At 38.6% G+C, this 20,264-nt stretch overlaps 1 long non-coding RNA gene across 1 annotated transcript in view; it reads right to left on the minus strand.

Annotated features, from left to right (window-relative positions):
• Positions 1 to 1,204: 1,204 nt before the first annotated feature.
• The window catches only part of LOC133607018 (uncharacterized), a 30,223-nt gene continuing 11,163 nt past the window's right edge, over positions 1,205 to 20,264 (minus strand). The window contains exons 2-3 of the long non-coding RNA XR_009815367.1: positions 3,262 to 3,432; positions 1,205 to 3,169 (exon numbers count right to left, since the gene is read on the minus strand). This is a non-coding gene — a long non-coding RNA (uncharacterized lncRNA). The remainder of the gene's footprint in view (positions 3,170 to 3,261; positions 3,433 to 20,264) is intronic.

Consider the following 20,264-nt stretch of genomic DNA (forward strand, 5'->3'; position numbering starts at 1 on the left):
AGTAAATAAGTACAAAACCAGTGAAGTTGGCACATTGTGTAAATCGTAAATAAAAACAGAATACAATGATTTGCAAATCCTTTCAACTTATATTCAATTGAATAGACTCCAAAGACAAGATATTTAATGTTCAAATTGAGAAACATCATTTTATTTTGCAAATAATCATTAACTTAGAATTTACTGGCAGCAACACATTGCAAAAAAAGTTGGCACAGGGGAATTTTTACCACTGTGTTTCATGGCCTTTCCTTTTAACAACACTCAGTAAATGTTTGGGAACTGAAGAGACCAATTTTTGAAGCTTTTCAGGTGGAATTATTTCCCATTCTTGCTTGATGTACAGCTTAAGTTGTTCAACAGTCCGGGGTCTCTGTTGTGGTATTTTAGGCTTCATAATGTAAAAATCATCCTGAAAGCATCTTAAGATGGTAATGGTGTGAATACTGAGAGACAAGCAATCAGACTATCATTACGTGACTTAGACTGGGGATGGGCAATTGACAGAAACAAATTATATAAATTAAGATCTTCATTATAATGGACTTTACAAAGCTGATTGTAGCGCCACTTGTTGATGTAAGTGACATCCACGCTGATGTCCGTGTCTGCTCTACTAACAGCCATAAAAAGATTATAACCCTCCCAAATATTTTACGCTATGTTAATCCATTTATACAATGTATACATTTTGTTTTCACGTTAAAAAACCCTATTTTTTTAAGGTGTGACGTCTTTTATTTTGCAAAGTAGTAGTACTATTGACTTATTTGTTCTTTTACAGAATTCAATCAACTTCCTTTGTTTTCACTTTATCAAACTGCGCATGCAAGTAACATTGAGGTAATTTTGAGGCCACATTGGGGCCTGTGCACTTTTATAATGCTCAGTTTCTCCTAGACTACATGAACTGAATTTCTTCTGGTCAACAAAACAAATACTACTTATTTCATGCCCGATGGTAAAGCTACATTAATGACGGTATGTAAACAAGGAACAGTTTATTCTGCACATTCCAGATATTATATGCAGTGTGTGTGTGTGTGTGTGTGTGTGTGTGTGTGTGTGTGTGTGTGTGTGTGTGTGTGTGTGTGTGTGTGTGTGTGTGTGTGTGTTGTCCCGATACCATTATTTTGGTACCAAAATGTATTTTGATACATTTCTATACTTTTCTAAATAAAGGGGACCACAAAAATTGCTTTATTGGCTTTATTTTAACAACAAATCTTACAGTACATTAAACATATGTTTCCTTTTGCAAGTTTGTCCTTAAATAAAATAGTGAACATACAAGACAACTTGTCTTTTATTAGTAAGTAAGCAAACAAAGGCTCCCAATTTAGCTGCTGACATATGCAGTAACATGTTGTGTCATTTATTATTCTAATATTTTGTCAAAATTATTAAGGACAAGTGGTAGAAAATGAATTTTTAATCTACTTGTTCATTTACTGTTAATATCTGCTTACTTTCTTTTTTAACATGTTCTATCTACACTTCTGTTAAAATGTAATAATCACTTATTTTTCTGTTGTTTGGATGCTTTACATTAGTTGTGGATGATACCGCAAATGTAGGTATCAATCCGATACCAAGTAGTTACAGGATCATATATTGTTCATATTAAAGTCCTCATGTGTCCAGGGACATATTTCCTGAGTTTTTAAACATAATACATATATTTTTTATACACATGTTACAGGTTATATATCTTTTATTATTAAATGTATCAAATGTGATGAATATTTAATGGACCACAATGCAAACAAGCCTTTTGGCTTTTTGTGCCATCCATTTGCCTTTTTAAAGCATTACATGGATTAAATTCTTTAAGATGTCAATAAACTTCTCAATCAATCAATCAATCAATATACATTTTTTTTAAATGAAAGAAGATGTTGTGATGCGGTATAGTACCGAATATGACTCATTAGTATCGTGGTACTACACTAACACCGGTATACTATACAACCCTAGTGTGTGTATACACATATATAGACACATATACATATATATCGTGATTAATCGCAGTTTGTTCATACTTAACTCAAAATTAATCGTGATTAATCGCAAATGACTATAATTTTTCATCGTTAACAAATGTACCCTCGACAGATCATTTTCAAGTTTTAACACCATGACTGGACAATTAGTTTGCTTTAATGAAATGTGTTTTAAACATTATGCTTTTTCAAACAGCTCAAAACAAAAAGGACATAAAAATGCTTTTGAATTCATATTCCTGCTGTCGAAGCACTTGCATTCAGAGGAGAGGAGCTACACTTCCGTGTTTAGATACCAGTTTCACACATTAATAACACAAAATGTGGATCGTTACGATCATGCTTTGTTGTCAAAGATGTTAGGTAATGTAGAATATTGATATTACATGTACAAGTTAATGGTATTCACATTTAGGCATGACAATGTTTTAACCTTCTCTATTTATTAAATAAAATGTAATATTGAGCCCGTTAAACATTCTGTAATTGCGGACTATCAATCAGACCAGGTTATCAAAGAATATAATGTAGTGATGGGAATATTGTGTAGTAAACTGTAATTAGTCGATGTGGGAGGGCAGTGATAGGCCTGCCTGCAGTATTGTACCTAGTCTCAGTGGGAGCGAAAAAGGAGACGGAAAAGTGTTCGAGGAGCCGTCGCATGTTTTTGTGTCGCGCTTCTACCTATTTAGTTCGACAGTGCTATTTGTGTACATAAATAAAAGGCTGACTTGTTCAAAGTCTACCTCCTTCATATTGCCGCCGCTATTACAATGCCCTTTATTTCAATCCTGTGACAGTACTATGGAGAAGGAGACGGCGCTTTGGCAGAAGGTATAGCTCAATAATATTTTATTGAGTATTGATTATGCGGTGGAGTGTGTATGCTACTAGGTGTGTGTCAAGCAGGACTATGTGAAGCGCTAGCAATTAAATATTACCAGGGGGTTGTTGAAGGTGCGTGCTGAGGGAAGAAGCAGACAAGTCCAAAAGGGGCTAGGCAGATGAAGGTCCGTATACACAAGCGGGAGGTCCGTGGGGCTGGAGAGAGAGATGTCGAGAGGTCTGTGTCCAAAGCGGGGTTGTGGATCGAGGGAGGGAGTCCGAATCCAGATGGGTCCAGGGAAGTGAGACGCACAGCTCACTTCCAAGGTGACGGAGGGTATCTGAGGGAACAAGGGAGATGACAAAAGCAGGTGAGTACGAGGGCAGAGATCACGGAGAGAGAGAGAGAGGAGCTAGATACGTGTGGGCTTACAGTACTGCAACATGAAGCTACGTTCTGGCACAGGAACAAAGGTTGCGCCGGCTTAAGAAGGCAGCTCGCTCATCACGGGCAGGTGCGCTGATCACTGATCTCCTGCAGCCATGCGGAGGCGCGTCCGCAGCTGAGAGGGAACGCCCGTGGGCGTGGCCCGCGGTGCTTTCACTGGAGCACACAGATGAATGAGAGGCGACAGGAGTCTGAGCCGTAACAAATCCCAGTACACTTCAAACCAGGCAACACCCTGAGACAGAGATTAGTGCATCCTAAAGACCGGACACCCCACAACCACAAAAACGATCTGGTGTATGCTATCCAGTGTAATGATGAATGCACTGATTCGTATATTGGGGGTGGGGGGACAACCACTAAGCCGACGCATGGCACAGCATAGACACCGGGCAAACTCTCCAGGCTAAGACTCACCTGTCTACCTGCATCTCAGGGAGAAACAGGACTCCTTTGAAAACAAAAACGTACAGATTCTTGGTACGAAAAAGGAGTGAGGGAAAACCATCCCTGACAGAGGTGGTCTGCGACCCCACCTCCACATACAACACTGTCCTTTCAACCATTCCTAAAAGACTCTGCAATTCAGCCTCCAACAAATAACAGGAGTTACAAACATTCTGGTCACAGAAGATGACCAGAATGCCATCGGTGCCATTTGTTGGGGATTCAGATTATTTTGGACTGGTAGTATTTGATCCACAGCGATTGTTCTGCGACACAGGGGAAATTACACTTCAGCAGGATTGCTGGTTTGCATCAAAACAGTTGTTTTACTCATTATAACAGAGCAAAACCATCTATACATTTATATATATATATATATATATACAGGTGTGTGTGTGTGTGTGTGTGTGTGTGTGTGTGTGTGTGTGTGTGTGTGTGTGTGTGTGTGTGTGTGTGTGACAACCATTGGTACTCTAACTTTAACTTTAATATACAGGTAAAAGCCAGTAAATTAGAATATTTAGAAAAACTTGATTTCTTTCAGTAATTGCATTCAAAAGGTGTAACTTGTACATTATATTTATTCATTGCACACAGACTGATGCATTCAAATGTTTATTTCATTTAATTTTGATGATTTGAAGTGGCAACAAATGAAAATCCAAAATTCCGTGTGTCACAAAATTAGAATATTACTTAAGGCTAATACAAAAAAGGGATTTTTAGAAATGTTGGCCAACTGAAAAGTATGAAAATGAAAAATATGAGCATGTACAATACTCAATACTTGGTTGGAGCTCCTTTTGCCTCAATTACTGCGTTAATGCGGCGTGGCATGGAGTCGATGAGTTTCTGGCACTGCTCAGGTGTTATGAGAGCCCAGGTTGCTCTGATAGTGGCCTTCAACTCTTCTGCGTTTTTGGGTCTGGCATTCTGCATCTTCCTTTTCACAATACCCCACAGATTTTCTATGGGGCTAAGGTCAGGGGAGTTGGCGGGCCAATTTAGAACAGAAATACCATGGTCCGTAAACCAGGCACGGGTAGATTTTGCGCTGTGTGCAGGCGCCAAGTCCTGTTGGAACTTGAAATCTCCATCTCCATAGAGCAGGTCAGCAGCAGGAAGCATGAAGTGCTCTAAAACTTGCTGGTAGACGGCTGCGTTGACCCTGGATCTCAGGAAACAGAGTGGACCGACACCAGCAGATGACATGGCACCCCAAACCATCACTGATGGTGGAAACTTTACACTAGACTTCAGGCAACGTGGATCCTGTGCCTCTCCTGTCTTCCTCCAGACTCTGGGACCTCGATTTCCAAAGGAAATGCAAAATTTGCATGGTTGGGTGATGGTTTGGGGTGCCATGTCATCTGCTGGTGTCGGTCCACTCTGTTTCCTGAGATCCAGGGTCAACGCAGCCGTCTACCAGCAAGTTTTAGAGCACTTCATGCTTCCTGCTGCTGACCTGCTCTATGGAGATGGAGATTTCAAGTTCCAACAGGACTTGGCGCCTGCACACAGCGCAAAATCTACCCGTGCCTGGTTTACGGACCATGGTATTTCTGTTCTAAATTGGCCCGCCAACTCCCCTGACCTTAGCCCCATAGAAAATCTGTGGGGTATTGTGAAAAGGAAGATGCAGAATGCCAGACCCAAAAACGCAGAAGAGTTGAAGGCCACTATCAGAGCAACCTGGGCTCTCATAACACCTGAGCAGTGCCAGAAACTCATCGACTCCATGCCACGCCGCATTAACGCAGTAATTGAGGCAAAAGGAGCTCCAACCAAGTATTGAGTATTGTACATGCTCATATTTTTCATTTTCATACTTTTCAGTTGGCCAACATTTCTAAAAATCCCTTTTTTGTATTAGCCTTACACAATATTCTAATTTTGTGACACACGGAATTTTGGATTTTCATTTGTTGCTACTTCAAATCATCAAAATTAAATGAAATAAACATTTGAATGCATCAGTCTGTGTGCAATGAATAAATATAATGTACAAGTTACACCTTTTGAATGCAATTACTGAAATAAATCAAGTTTTTCAAAATATTCTAATTTACTGGCTTTTACCTGTATATAAGTAGCACCCCCCGGGACCCCGAACGGGACAAGCGGTAGAAAATGGATGGCTGGATGGATGGATATATACTAAAACACAGTAGGGCTGTCAAAGTTAAGACTGCTTCTCTCATTTAGCACATCAATAAAAAAAAAATTAAAAGAGCCAGCCCTTTAGAGCTGAGACAAGCTTCTATTACATTACACCACTTAATGAGGACGTGTTGGTCAATCAAGCACAGTCTCTTAATCAGACTTTCTTGGATGAAGAATGTAGGTTGGCCCCCTGAAGAGCGTGTTGTGCAACTGCATTACACCTGGTAATAAAAATAAAATCCTTCTCATTAAACATTATTTTTTGCCCCCTCGATCATCCCCCTCCTTCTCAACCCCCCTACAGGGAGCAGCTTAGGTCATTACAGTCTGCTGTCAGAACCTGTGACCGCTCCGTGTTGGGGTTTAGGATTAAAAGCTGTGAAAACAAGAACAAGCAAGGCAGAGCTAAAAGCCGACAGAGAGAGCAGGGCCTTAAATATTTTCTCTTTCTTCGCCTCAACACCATCCCCCGCCACAGTTGACCGCATGCTGATTCCCGCAGCTAAATTGCGGCGTGCTGCACTAATGTGGAGGTATACGGAGTCACGTGAACACCAAGGAAGAAGAAAGCAGCCAGTGAGGCGAAAGTGAAGACTCCTGCCTGTTAATGCTCCGTCCTATAGACTTATAACAACAACAGTCTCATCCAAATCAACGTAGTCTAAAACTGCTGGACAAATAGCAGTACATTTACATTACTGGTGAGAAACAATTCCAGCTAAACAACCATTGATGACTAAATTAGCAAAAAATTGTGGAAATCAGAATTATTAAAATGTAATCTCATAATTTCTTCCATCCATCCATCCATTTTCTACCGCTTAATCCCTTCGGGGTCGCGGGGGGCACTGGAGCCTATCTCAGCTACAATCGGGCGGAAGGCGGTGTACACCCTGGACAAGTCGCCACCTCATCGCAGTGCCAACACAGATAGACAGACAACATTCACACTCACATTCACACACTAGGGCCAATTTAGTGTTGTCAATCAACCTATCCCCAGGTGCATGTCTTTGGAAGTGGGAGGAAGCCGGAGTACTCGGAGGGAACCCACGCAGTCACGGGGAGAACATGCAAACCCCACACAGAAAGATCCAGAGCCCGGTATTGAACCCAGGACTGCTCAGGACCTTCGTATTGTGAGGCAGACGCACTAACCCTTTCTGTCGGTGATTATTTACTTCATAAAAACAGGTCATTAAGAAATATAACAATGAACCACTCTTTTGAACGTCTCTTTAAACGGAATGGCTCTTCAAGATCTGGCTCTTTTCAGAAAACCAGACATCCCATCTCTAATCTAGACGCTGATCCAGATCAATCCCAAAAGTTGTTTGTTTCTCCTATTTCAAGTATTTCCTGAATGTGTTGTTAAAATGTGCCCATAATCTGTTAACTACCCAACTAACTGTGCTAATGACTCGGTTCTGTCTGTATTGTACTTTTTTTTTTTTTTTATTCTTTGGGTTGCTTGTTTGCATGTCATTCATTTTTCGACACTGGAGGGGGCATTGAACAATTGCAGCAGCAGTTGCGCAAAGATGTCCAAAGTCTTGCAGACATAATCCAGTCTTCCCACAGCCTCCTCACAGAATCCTTACAGATTCAGTCCTGGTCCAATCATCGACCACACCAGCATGTATCAGAAAGCCAATGCCATCTACTGGTCATCAAGGCCCATGTCAGCCAGGTGAGCAGGGATGCGTTCCCATCTCCACAAGGCATCCCAGGCAGTGCTTTCAGGAAGCAGGATTTGTCACAAAGCACACTGAGTCACAAGCCACATCTGGTATTTCAACATCTTAATTGCAATACAATTTTAGGGTGTGAGACATTAATGAGTGTCAAGAGCCGCTTCACCATGACAACGAAGACTGTGCACCACACAGTGAAGCTCACCACAAGTTCAAATATATAGGATAGGATAGGATAGATTTTACCATTCCGCAATGTGAAAATAATGTGGTTACAGTGCAGATACATAAAGACACATGAGAACCAGCGCAAACCATAAAAGATCATAAAGGACATAAAACACATTAAAAATAGATAAAAGAGCTGAGGAAACCAGCTGCCACTTCAGTGGCACCATTTCTACATACAGCTACAAAGATAGAACACAACGAAAAACCAAAAAATGTGCAATAAAGAATACATATTGAACACATACAATTGCACATTTAAAAACACCATTTTAACCCCTACAAACTGTACTCTGCGGTGGCCTTTGCAGTGCTCCATGCCATTGCCCGGTGGGTTGGGGGGCAGCACCATCAGAGACAGGAACAGACCCAACAAAGTAATTAAGAGGGCCAACTCCGACCAGCCGATGTCCGGTCCGCACGGATGATTGAGAATCTGTCTAAGGAGAGCTCTCATATAGCAGTAGATTACTAACCTTAACTCCTGAATACGATCAATCATCAGTCATCATGCAAACTTCTACGTTTGTAATTCAGCATTATGACAGCCAGTTACACCACCCTGAAGCAAAGCACGTTTTTACAGAGCTGCGCTGAAAATACTGGATGCTGAGGGGCAGTGAAGCAGTTAGAAAATACGAGCAAAACTGTGTGGACTGCAAGAACTAGAGAAGCAGACCACAAGTACCAAGAATGGCTGATGTACCTCCTTCCGGCTTGAGGCTTTTCTTACCTGCATTCTACTCGATCGGTGTCAACTGTTTCGGACCCATGCATGTTAAAGGAGAACGCCGCACATATAAGAGGTGGGGCACTCTGTACAAGTGTCTCACTACTCATGCTATCCACCTACACCTTTTGTTCAACATGGATACTGACTCATTTTTGATGTCATTCATGCGTTATTGCTCACAGACGAAAGCCTTATGAACTTCTCTCGGACCAGGGCATCAATTTCAAAGGAGAACGTAAAAAACTGCATGAAGCCTTCGGTGCCTTAGAACCTGCAGTTAAAGACCAACTTACATCTGAACAGATTTGTTTACGTTTCAATCCACCTAATGATTCACACTTTGGTGATTCATGGGAACGAGAAATTAGATCTGTAAAGAACGCCCTCCGTACCACTTTGTGAGCTCTGGCAGTGCCAGAGGAAGTGTTAATAACAGTCCTTATTGAGGTAGAGGGCATCCTTAACAGAAGGCCTTTGGGCATACTTGCCAACCTTGAGACCTCCAATTTCGGGAGGTGGGGGTTGGGGGGCGTGGTTAAGGGAGGAGGAGTATATTTACAGCTAGAATTCACCAAGTCAAGTATTTCACATATGTATATATATATATATATATATATATATATATATATATATATATATATATACTGTATATATATATATATATACTGTGTATATATATATATATATATATATATATATATATATATATATATATATATATATATATATATATATATATATATATAAAGAAATACTTGACTTTCAGTGAATTCTAGCTATATATATATATATATTTTTTTTTTTTTTTTTCTTTTTTTTTTTTTTTCTTTTTTTTTTTTCTAATATATATATATATATATATATATATATATATATATATATAAATAAAATAAATACTTGAATTTCAGTGTTCATTTATTTACACATATACACACACATAACACTCATCTACTCATTGTTGAGTTAAGGGTTGAATTGTCCATCCTTGTTCTATTCTCTGTCACTATTTTTCTAACCATGCTGAACACCCTCTCTGATGATGCATTGCTGTGTGGCACGCACAAAAGTGCTTTCATCAAATGCACTAGAGTCTGGAATCTTCCATCTCTCCCTAGCATGGCCCAAAATCGGTCAATCTTTGCTTCCTGAGGAAGATCTTCACTGCCAAGCACTTGGTAGTCCACTACTTGTTCCCGGAGGCTATCCAGGTCCAATCGCAGCTGCGGCTTGGAACTTACAAACGTATTTCTTCATCTTACTCGTCGTCGGCGTCGCCACGGCTGTATCTTCCTTGTTCTTCTGCTTCGTCTCCTTGTTGTGGGCGCAGTTGTGCACTGCACTCTTTAAAAGCCCTAGATGTTATTGTCACATATGCATGTACAGTAGATGGCGGTATTGTCCTGTTTAAGAGTGTCACAACATTGCTGTTTACGGCAGACGAACTGCTTTACGGTAGACGAAAACGTGACTGCTGTTGTTGTGTGTTGTTACCGCGCTGGGAGGACGTTAATGAAACTGCCTAACAATAAACCCACATAAGAAACCAATAACTTGCCCTCGACCATTCTACAGTTATAACGTGATTGGGCAGGCACGCTGTTTATATTGTGGGAAAGCGGACGTGAAAACAGGCTCACTCAGGTCCGCATGGAGCTGGAGGGGGTGTGGCCTCCAGCTCCGCCTGAATTTCGGGAGATTTTCGGGAGAAAATTTGTCCCGTGAGGTTTTCGGGAGAGGCGCTGAATTTCGTGAGTCTCCCGGAAAATCCGGGAGGGTTGGCAAGTATGCCCTTGGGTTATGTCTCCTCCGACCTGGCTGGCCTTCCTGTCACGCCCAACTGCTTGCAAGTAGGGACTGTGAAGATTTTCATTGCTGGAGCAGATGGTCGGGTGAGGACAGCTGTGATTCAAGTAAAGGACCAAACCTTCACTCCCCCAGTTGTTTGTCTAATCAAAAAATCTGCCAGCTTTACCTCAGGACAATACAGGCACATAGTGGTCAAATTTGCACACCAAATTTGGGGGCGTCTGTACATAAGACTCTGTAGTGACTCTTGTTTGCATTTATTTCATTTGTACGACACTGGAGGGGGCATTGAACGCCTCATTGCAGCAGCAAGCTCTGAAAGTTTCGGTGATCAGCTTTGTTTCTTGTCTTTTCTTGGCAGTGTGCGTCAGCATAGAGAAACACGACTTATGCCGTCAATAGACACAGTTCAAACTATAAATATGGACTTGGACATTCTATTATTTTTCCCTGCACTCACCTGAACGTTTTGATTGCTGTCTGGACCCAACACCCTGAAGTGATTTCTAACCTATATTAAAACCAGTCACAGTCGTCACCTCTACATTTAACTACAGTAACTAACTAGCTGGCTGTCTCGCTACCCAACAGTAACATTTACACAACCTCTTGGCAGAGGCTATCAAAGTTAACAAAATAAAGCATGTGAATAGCGACAAAAAATATACAAATGCAGATTAATCACGCAATTTATCTAGCTCACGTTCCCATAATACGTCAATAAAATAAGTGGTCAAAATGTGTGTTTCTGTTTACATTTTATTGACTAAGTAAGCGCTAAAATGTGTTGTCCAGAATCAGCTACTTTGGTGACAGATGACGTGTCTTTCTTCCAATTTATTTTTTGCAGCGTCCCAGTGCATTAAACACTGTTAAAATTGAGCGTCCATTGACTTCAATGGGGGAGCATAGAGTGGGTTGTTCTACTGCCGTCGAACTAGACCTTCATTGGATAAATGCTTGGCTTTGTCCCGCCCATCCGACTCCGAGCTTCTCTGGAAGTGTATGGAAAGTGGGCTTGGCCTCGGCTGGCCTGGAAGCTGGGCTTCTGCATGATGATTGGATGATCTGTCTAAGGCTGAATCTCTTTTTGATTGACAGCAAAATAAGCGAATCAGCCTTTTTGAAATTTAAACCGTGGCAAGAGCATTTTTCAAGGTTCATTTTGTTGTTCCGAGTTGAGATGAAGAATTTTACAATCATCAAAGTGACGTTTTTTATATTTTGTAAAATCCAGCATCTTTATAATTTTTACATGTTATTGCACACTGCACTTCAAAGACAAGAAGTTAATGCATACTTCAGTGCGAAGATGAGTCTTGTACTCACTGGCAAATAAACCCAGACTAGACTTCAGATAAAACTGTTAGCAAGTTTTGAGCAAATAAATGACGTGCATTCAAGTAAAACATTTTTTTTAAATTCCTGTAAGATATTCACACAATAAAGTTAAAAGTTAAAGTTAAAGTACCAATGATTGTCACACACACACTAGGTGTGGTGAGATTATCCTCCCATCACCCTCACCCCCTGGGAGGTGAGGGGTGCAGTAAGCAGCAGCGGTGGCCGCGCCCCAGAATAATTTTTGGTGATTTAACCCCCAATTCCAACCCTTGATGCTGAGTGCCAAGCAGTCCCATTTGGTCCCATTTTTATAGTCTTTGGTATGACTCGGCCGGGGTTTGAACTCACGACCTACCGATCTCAGGGCGGACATTCTAAATAAAATGTTGGGATCCTATTTAATGTTGGGGTCTTATTTCACGTTAATAGAAATTATGCAAGTAATTAATGAACTTCAATTATTTATTATTAATTAAAATTCTAAAATGTGATTAATCGGATAAAAAATATAATTTGACAGCATTAGTAATAATAATACCATAAAAAGTTTTAAAAAGTACAGAAATATTATACAAATAATAAGGGGTGCTCAAAAAATCAAAATCGATGTGAATCAAATTTATTTTATTTGACCGTAAATCGATTTTTTTTCTTCTTCTTTTTTAAGCATTTTTTTTTAAGTTAGCCCTGCAATTTCTTGCTATGTGTATACGTCATATGTCAAAAGCCAGGACGCGCTTTTGTAACCTGTAAACCGTTTAAAAAAATGTTTTTTATTCATGATTTTTATACCAAATAATATATTGCAAGATTTTAAAATAATGTTAAATCGAGAATCAATCGTTTATTACCTTAGTTACCCCAGGTTTCGAAATCGGAATATATAAATACAATAGCAATTCATAAATATACATTTGAAAATTACAAAGAAAAAAAGATGATCAGATTTAAAATGTAAAAAATATATATGTTTAAGGTATTTTGCTTGTCTTGGTTGTATTGTACACTCATAACCACATTTTTTAATCAGTCTCTTTTTGTGTATTTACGGTGTGTGATGTAACCTGACCAGGCTTATGGAGTCATGTCGCAGCTTAAGAGTAATATTTGATATAGAACTCCATCGTGACTTCAGAGAATGTCAGGTCAGTAAAAAGATCTGACTTCCCTTAATCAGCATTAAAAAAAAAAGGACAAAAAAGAAAACATAAAGGTTGTTCTATATAAATTTTTACATCCTCAGTATCATCACTTCCTGATGTTTTACTGCTGAGCTCCATATTTGCAGCCGGAGTTTTGGATTATTTAATACATCTTGATCATGGGAACAAGATTGCTTGGCTGGAACTCTGTCTGGTGTGAGGTATGGATTTGTTGAAATAAACCAACTATGAGAGAAGCTTGCAAGTCAATTCCCATTTATTTATTTTTGTTGATCAAATTGAAAATCATTTGTGGTCTAACCTTTTATTTGGATCTGAAGTACAGCCCTCTTATGAGTATGATTATACCTTTTGTTTTCTAGCTTGGATACACAATCCTCTGTTTTGGCAGTCAGTGTCATTCATTCATTCAGTAATCAAAATATATGTCTTTCATTTGACTTGTTGTTTCATTGTGATTCTGGGAGACATATTGACTTGAGCGGTGCTTTTTGTGTATTTCAATAAAGTTGTTTTTTAATCACTTTTTCCCTACAGTGCCTTTCAGCACGATTTGTCTGTATTTTATTGTCTGAGTAGCAAGAACAAAGACGTCACAATTATATGAAATACTATACACAGGCTATACAAAGACATGGTGTGGAATAAATGTTTCTACAAATGTTATATTTGATGATATTATACAACGTCTTATGTGGCATCCCGGCAGAAGCACATAGTGTGACGCTCTTTTTAAACTTTATTGCCAACCTTAACACGACAACAGCGGTCTTCACCACTTCCTTGTTATGCACCAATGAAGGTTCAGGCGAGTGAGGTTGCGTTATAGAACCCCCCGGAATTATGAGCATCAATAATACAAAACAAAAGTCGCTTTTTGCACATTCATTAAATTCTGTATTGCTGCAATAATTATTGTGGATTTTATTTTTGAATGTATTACTTAAATTGCGTTCAATTTTTATAGTTAAAATATTTAAATTACTTGTCTATTCAATATGAATGTCACAAAATTATTAGTGTTGTTTTCAGGTACCCTTTGAGCACCGGCACTGATTTACAGGGATTGGAACCTTTCACATTTGAACAATGTATCAGGCACTGAAATTCAGGAGGGTTGGCAAGTATGAGATATTCTCACTTCTTTTCTTTTGTCGAGCACAAAGAAAAGAACATTTTAGTTAAATGTAAGTTGTGTCCTGGATCAAAGATCCCGTCTACTGCCCAAAACAACAATTCAAATCTGCCTGGTTAGGCTTTGTGTATGTCACGTGTGCCTTCCTTTGGTGAAGCCAGGTTTACAGCTATGTTGTTTTTATGCTGTTTGTTACTTATGTATGCTATGTTGCAGCTATTTAAAATAGTTTTGTCAATTTGTTATAAATAAATGATAAATGGGTTATACTTGTATAGCGCTTTTCTACCTTCAAGGTACTCAAAGCGCTTTGACAGTATTTCCACATTCACCCATTCACACACATCTGGCCTGAAATAAATTGTCCCTTTGAAACATATCTTTGTCTTTATGTGTTGTATGTAGACCACATTGCTTAGCAGAGTTCAGTGATGCAAATGCATGTCAAGTAGATCAACACATTGTATTATTCTCCAGTGTAATAACAGTACTGAAATGAAGGCTAAAATGGCATTAATGGGAGCTTTAAAAAAAAAAAAAAGTAGAAGAAGTAACTAAATAGTTACTTTTCACAGTAACGCATGACTTTTTGGTGTAAGTAACTCAATTAGTAACTGAGTTACTTTTGAAATAAAGTAACTAGTAACTGTAACTAGTTACTGGTTTTCAGTTACTAACCCAACACTGATTGTCTATCATGCACACTTGCTTTGTTGGCATTGAAAATTGTAACATTACCTAGAAGCAGTCCGACTGAGTTCACGCTAAGTGCTGCTTGAGTGCTTAAGCTGGCCGCGTCTGCAACCGGACACAAGCAACAAAGGTATGGAGATATGGCACCGTTTGATTTTACGTGAAATCGATACCCAGTAGTACGGACTGAATTGGGTCGGTGCTTACAAAAGTACCAAATTCAGTACCCATCCCTACTGACCTGTTTTCATTTCCTAATTAATACAATGAATTACACCAAAGGTCGAACTACGACTGTATTGCTGATATAAATTCAAAAGTAATACGTCATTGTGTGGGCATGTGGTCGTACGTATACTGCTGAGTCGGCTTGTTTGTTGTTTTATTTATTACTATGATCCTGTCTGATATAGAAGTCATGTAATCCACTATTAGGAATCCAACACAGAGTTGCTGTACATCAGAATGTCAAACGTACGGCCCGATCAGGCCCGCGAATAGGATTTATCCGGCCCGCGGGATGAGTTTGCTAAGTATAAAAATTAACCTGAAATTTATGAATGAAAGAAACTGCTGTTCTAAATGTGTCCACTGGATGTCGCAATAGCAATTATTTGTATCTTTGTAGATCAGGGGTCACCAACGCGGACCAGATGAGTAGCCCGCAGGCCTGTTCTAAAAATAGCTCAAATAGCAGCACTTACCAGTGAGCTGCCTCTATTTTTTAAATGTTATTTATTTACTAGCAAGCTGGTCTCGCTTTGCTCGACATTTTTAATTCTAAGCGAGACAACACTCAAATAGAAGGTGAAAATCCAAGAAAATATTTTAAAGACTTGGTCTTCACTAAATGACATAGAAACAGATAACAGATTTGGTGTCCAGTTCAAAGTGTGACATGATTTATTTAAAAATTTGAGAGTTGACTTTTGTATTTTACATGAGTTATTATTTGTACAAACATGGTGCAAAGTAATTCATGATTTGTTAAAAAGTGTTAGTGGCTAGCTAGTTAAAATGGGATATTGTGATTTCACAAGACTGTCTTAGAAGTGATCATTTGATAATGTTCAATTTGAAAAATGTGCACTTAGAGAAAATATAAAAATAAAGTGTTGCATATTGATATTTATCTGTTCATATATGTATATATATTTATTGTGAGAAATCATTAAGATGATCAGTGTTTCCACAAAGATAAATATCATTAATTATTAATAATAACATAGAGTTAAAGGTAAATTGAGCAAATTGGCTATTTCTGGCAATTTATTTAAGTGCGTATCAAACTGGTAGCCCTTTGCATTAATCAGTACCCAAGAAGTAGCTCTTGGTTTCAAAAAGGTTGGTGACCCCCGTTGTAGATGATGCGACATATGTACAAAATAAACCACATGATATTAGTGCACCAGTCAAAGAAAATGATCAAACTACATAAATAACATACTGTTATTTGATTTTGGTATCATTTTTTATCTTGATGGATTGAAAATTAACACCAATGAGTTGACTGATGAACATTATCACATAATTTATTCAGAAAGTATAAATAACGACAAATAAATATAGAATACTATTAACCGCAACATATACGTGTAAAAAACCCCAACAACATTATGATTTGTACATTTTCAGAATGTGCTTGTTCTATTTTTAAACAAAGAAAACAATCTGAAGTTGTTTTTATTTTGAAGTTATGGTGCCGTGATTTTACCAGTCCGGCCCACTTGGGAGTACATTTTTCTATATGTGGCCCCCCACATAAAATGAGTTTGACACCCCTGCTGTACATGATCACAGAGTCTCCACAGTGGATGCTGGGAGCCGACTGTCTATCAGGCTACCAGTGGAGCTGATGTGGCAGGTCTGATTCCTGACATGTGTGACACGTCAGGGGATCAATAATGTCGACCCACCCTGCTGTCTCGGACTCTCTACAGACCTACGTCTCACTGAGCCGCAGTCTGTTTGGTAATGTGTCCTACTTTTCATTCTCTGCATCGTCCTGATTGTGAAGCATCCGTGAATGATCTCACAATGAGCATATTAATGTTGAAAGTAGAAATATTAATTGACATATAAAATGCCACAGTTTATGCTCCAGTTGTGATATTGTGTGTGTAAATAGTAGAGTTAAGGCCTAAATTGTTACCCTTTCCTTCAAGTTAAAGTGATGTTTTATTGTTGAATGATTATCTTGTATCTGCAAATGACAAAAAAGTGATGTAAAATGTTTTGAAAATATAAATTCAATGATTTAACATTCACATTGTTTGTTTTTGTTTTTTTTAAATACAAATACTACCTGACAGTGTTGATCAACTAAATTGTTGTAAATCACTATAATACAAAATAGGGGTTTTGTGAACATCTACTTAGAAAACAAAATACAGTCCTATACTAAAATTATTATCTAGAGCAGTGGTCCCCCAACTACCGGTCCGTGGATCGATTGATACCGGGCCGCACAAGGAATTAAAAAATATATATATTTTTTTTTTTTTTTTTTTTTTTTTAAATTAAATCAATATAAAAAACACAAGATACACTTACAATTAGTGCACCAACCCAAAAAACCTCCCATTTACACTCATTCACACTCATTCGCACAAAAGGGTTGTTTCTTTCTGTTATTAATATTTCTGGTTCCTACATTATATATCAATATATATCAATACAGTCTGCAGGGATACAGTCCGTAAGCACAAATGATTGTATTTTGTTATGACAAAAAAATAAAAAATACATAAATACCATACCTGAGGTGTTTTCATTTTAATTTCAATTTTAAGTAGACTAACAGAGTGGCCAGCTCAACTCAGGTCAGTGACCATAAAGTGTGCTATCTCGACATCATACGCACAACATTTACTTATATGACCCAATCCAAACAACCTTTCTAGTCATGGTGCAAAAAAAAAAACATTCAACCAGCACAAAAAGTCAACACACATGGTCACACACAACACAACCTGCTCACTGAACTTTGTGGATATTATAAAAAAAATGTTTCACTCATTTAAAGCCATTTCAAGGGAAAAATGCAAAACACTCTCTCCACACTTATCCATGCTTAGCTTTTAGCTGCTTACTATTTAAAGAGGTTTAAGAGAAGTAAACAAGGTAGTAGTTGAATTTTCAAATACTCTTAATATTAAATTATAATAATTATTAATTGTGTATCTATTAAATTATTGTAATATCTAAACACACACACATACACACACACACACACACTCACACACACACACACACACACACACACACACACACACACACACACACACACACACACACACACACACACACACACATACACATACACATACACATACACATACACACGTATATATATGGTTACTTTGCATGCAGTTGGCTTTCGGCCCCTGGCCAAACTTTTTAGCCCAATGTAGCCCCCCAGTCAAAAAGTTTGGACCACCCTGCTTTAAGACTTCGCATGATTGTTGTGATTGTTGCTGCCTAAAATGTTTAAATACGCAGCAGCTTTTCAGAACATTGCGATGTTTTGAGGCTTATTTTTTTCCATAACATTGAGTCGACTTGTGATGTTTTAAGTGTTTCTTGTAAACCTAACCTCAAAAAGCACAGAATTTCAACAACAAAAAAAGGAAAACAAGGTGTAATTATGTTTTACTCATTTTATACCACACAGGCTTAAAAGCAGACACGAGATACCAGTATAAACAAGAACTCAGAAATCACTGTCAAAATATTGTACTATTTTAATTAGGGATGTCCGATAATGGCTTTTTGCCGATATCCGATATTCCGATATTGTCCAACTCTTCATTTACCGATACCGATATCAACCGATATATACAGTCGTAGAATTAACACATTATTATGCCTAATTTGGACAACCAGGTATGGTGAAGATAAGGTACTTTAAAAAAAATGTATAAAATAAAATAAGATGAATAAATTAAAAACATTTTCTTGAATAAAAAAGAAAGTAAAACAATATAAAAACAGTTACATAGAAACTAGTAATTAATGAAAATGAGTAAAATTAACTGTTAAAGGTTAGTACTATTAGTGGACCAGCAGCACGCACAATCATGTGTGCTTACGGACTGTATCCCTTGCAGACTGTATTGATATATATTGATATATAATGTAGGAACCAGAATATTAATAACAGAAGGAAACAACCCTTTTCTGTGAATGAGTGTGAATGAGTGTAAATGGGGAGGAAGGTTTTTTGGGTTGGTGCACTAATTGTAAGTGTATCTTGTGTTTTTTATGTTGATTTAATTAAAAAAAATAAAAATAAAAAGCCGATACCGATAATTAAAAAAACGATACCGATAATTTCCGATATTACATTTTAACGCATTTATCGGCCGATAATATCGGCAGGCCGATATTATCAGACATCTCTAATTTTAATTCATTGTAACTAATAACGAGAATTAATTCTAATTAAGAATTACCACAACTGCGATGAGATGGCGACTTGTCCAGGGTGTACGCCGCCTTCCGCCTGAATGCAGCTGGGATAGGCTCCAGCACCCCTGCTACCCCGAGAGGGACAAGCGGTAGAAAATGGATGGATGGATGGATAGCTGGATGAATCTGCATCTTTGTCTGGACTGGAGCCTGCAGTGCCTCAGACTGGAAGTCTCTCCAGAGAGTGGTGAGGACGGCGGAAAAGATCATCAGGACTCCTCTTCCTCCTATCCAGGAAATCGCAAAAAGCCGCTGCCTGACCAGGGCTCAGAAAACTCCTCCCACCCCCACCAAGGACTGTTTTCACTGCTGGACTCTAGAAAGAGGTTCTGCAGCCTCCCTAGCGGAACCTCCAGGTTCTGTAACAGCTTCTTCCTTCAGGCCATAAGACTCTTGAACGCATTAAAATAATCCCCTCAATTACTTCCAAAAACGGATTAACTCGCTGGAATATAAAGACAATATAACATACATCCATAAACGTGGATGCATATGCAAAAGTGCAATATATTTATCTGTACAGTAATCTATTTATTTATATCTGCACCTTATTGCTCTTTTATCCTGCACTACAACGAGCTAATGCAACAAAATGTTGTTCTTATCTGTACTGTAAAGTTCAAAGTTGAATGACAATAAAAGGAAGTCTAAGTCTTAGTCTAATGAAGAAACACCACCAAAGAAATCCTTATTGTCCGCTGTCTGCTCTGTCGTCCACAAGTTGCAGACATTCTCCGTGTTTAGTTTACGCTTGAAAAGTGTCTGTCCATCTCAAATAAATAAAAGTTCAATAAATAATATAACTTTTGTGAATTGGCGCGGCCGCGGCATTGCAAATTCCCGTAGGGATCGTGCATTGTTTTTCTTTAGCCCCCTACAGGCGGGACGACAGCACTGCTCCTGTTTCAGGGTCATGAACAAGCCCCCCACCCAGGCCTTCATCCTGCCCCTCAATGCTAGTCCTGATTATCTCAGTTCTGCTGGATATTCCCTTGTCTCGGCTTTAAAAAAAAAAAGAAAAAGAAAAAAAAACCTGCATTATTTCCAGCTCTCTAAACTTGTCAAAACCAATTTGCTGTCCTATTATTCCCTCAACTGATTTCACCACCACC

This window comes from Nerophis lumbriciformis, linkage group LG02, assembly GCF_033978685.3.
Source record: "Nerophis lumbriciformis linkage group LG02, RoL_Nlum_v2.1, whole genome shotgun sequence".
NCBI lineage: Eukaryota > Metazoa > Chordata > Actinopteri > Syngnathiformes > Syngnathidae > Nerophis > Nerophis lumbriciformis.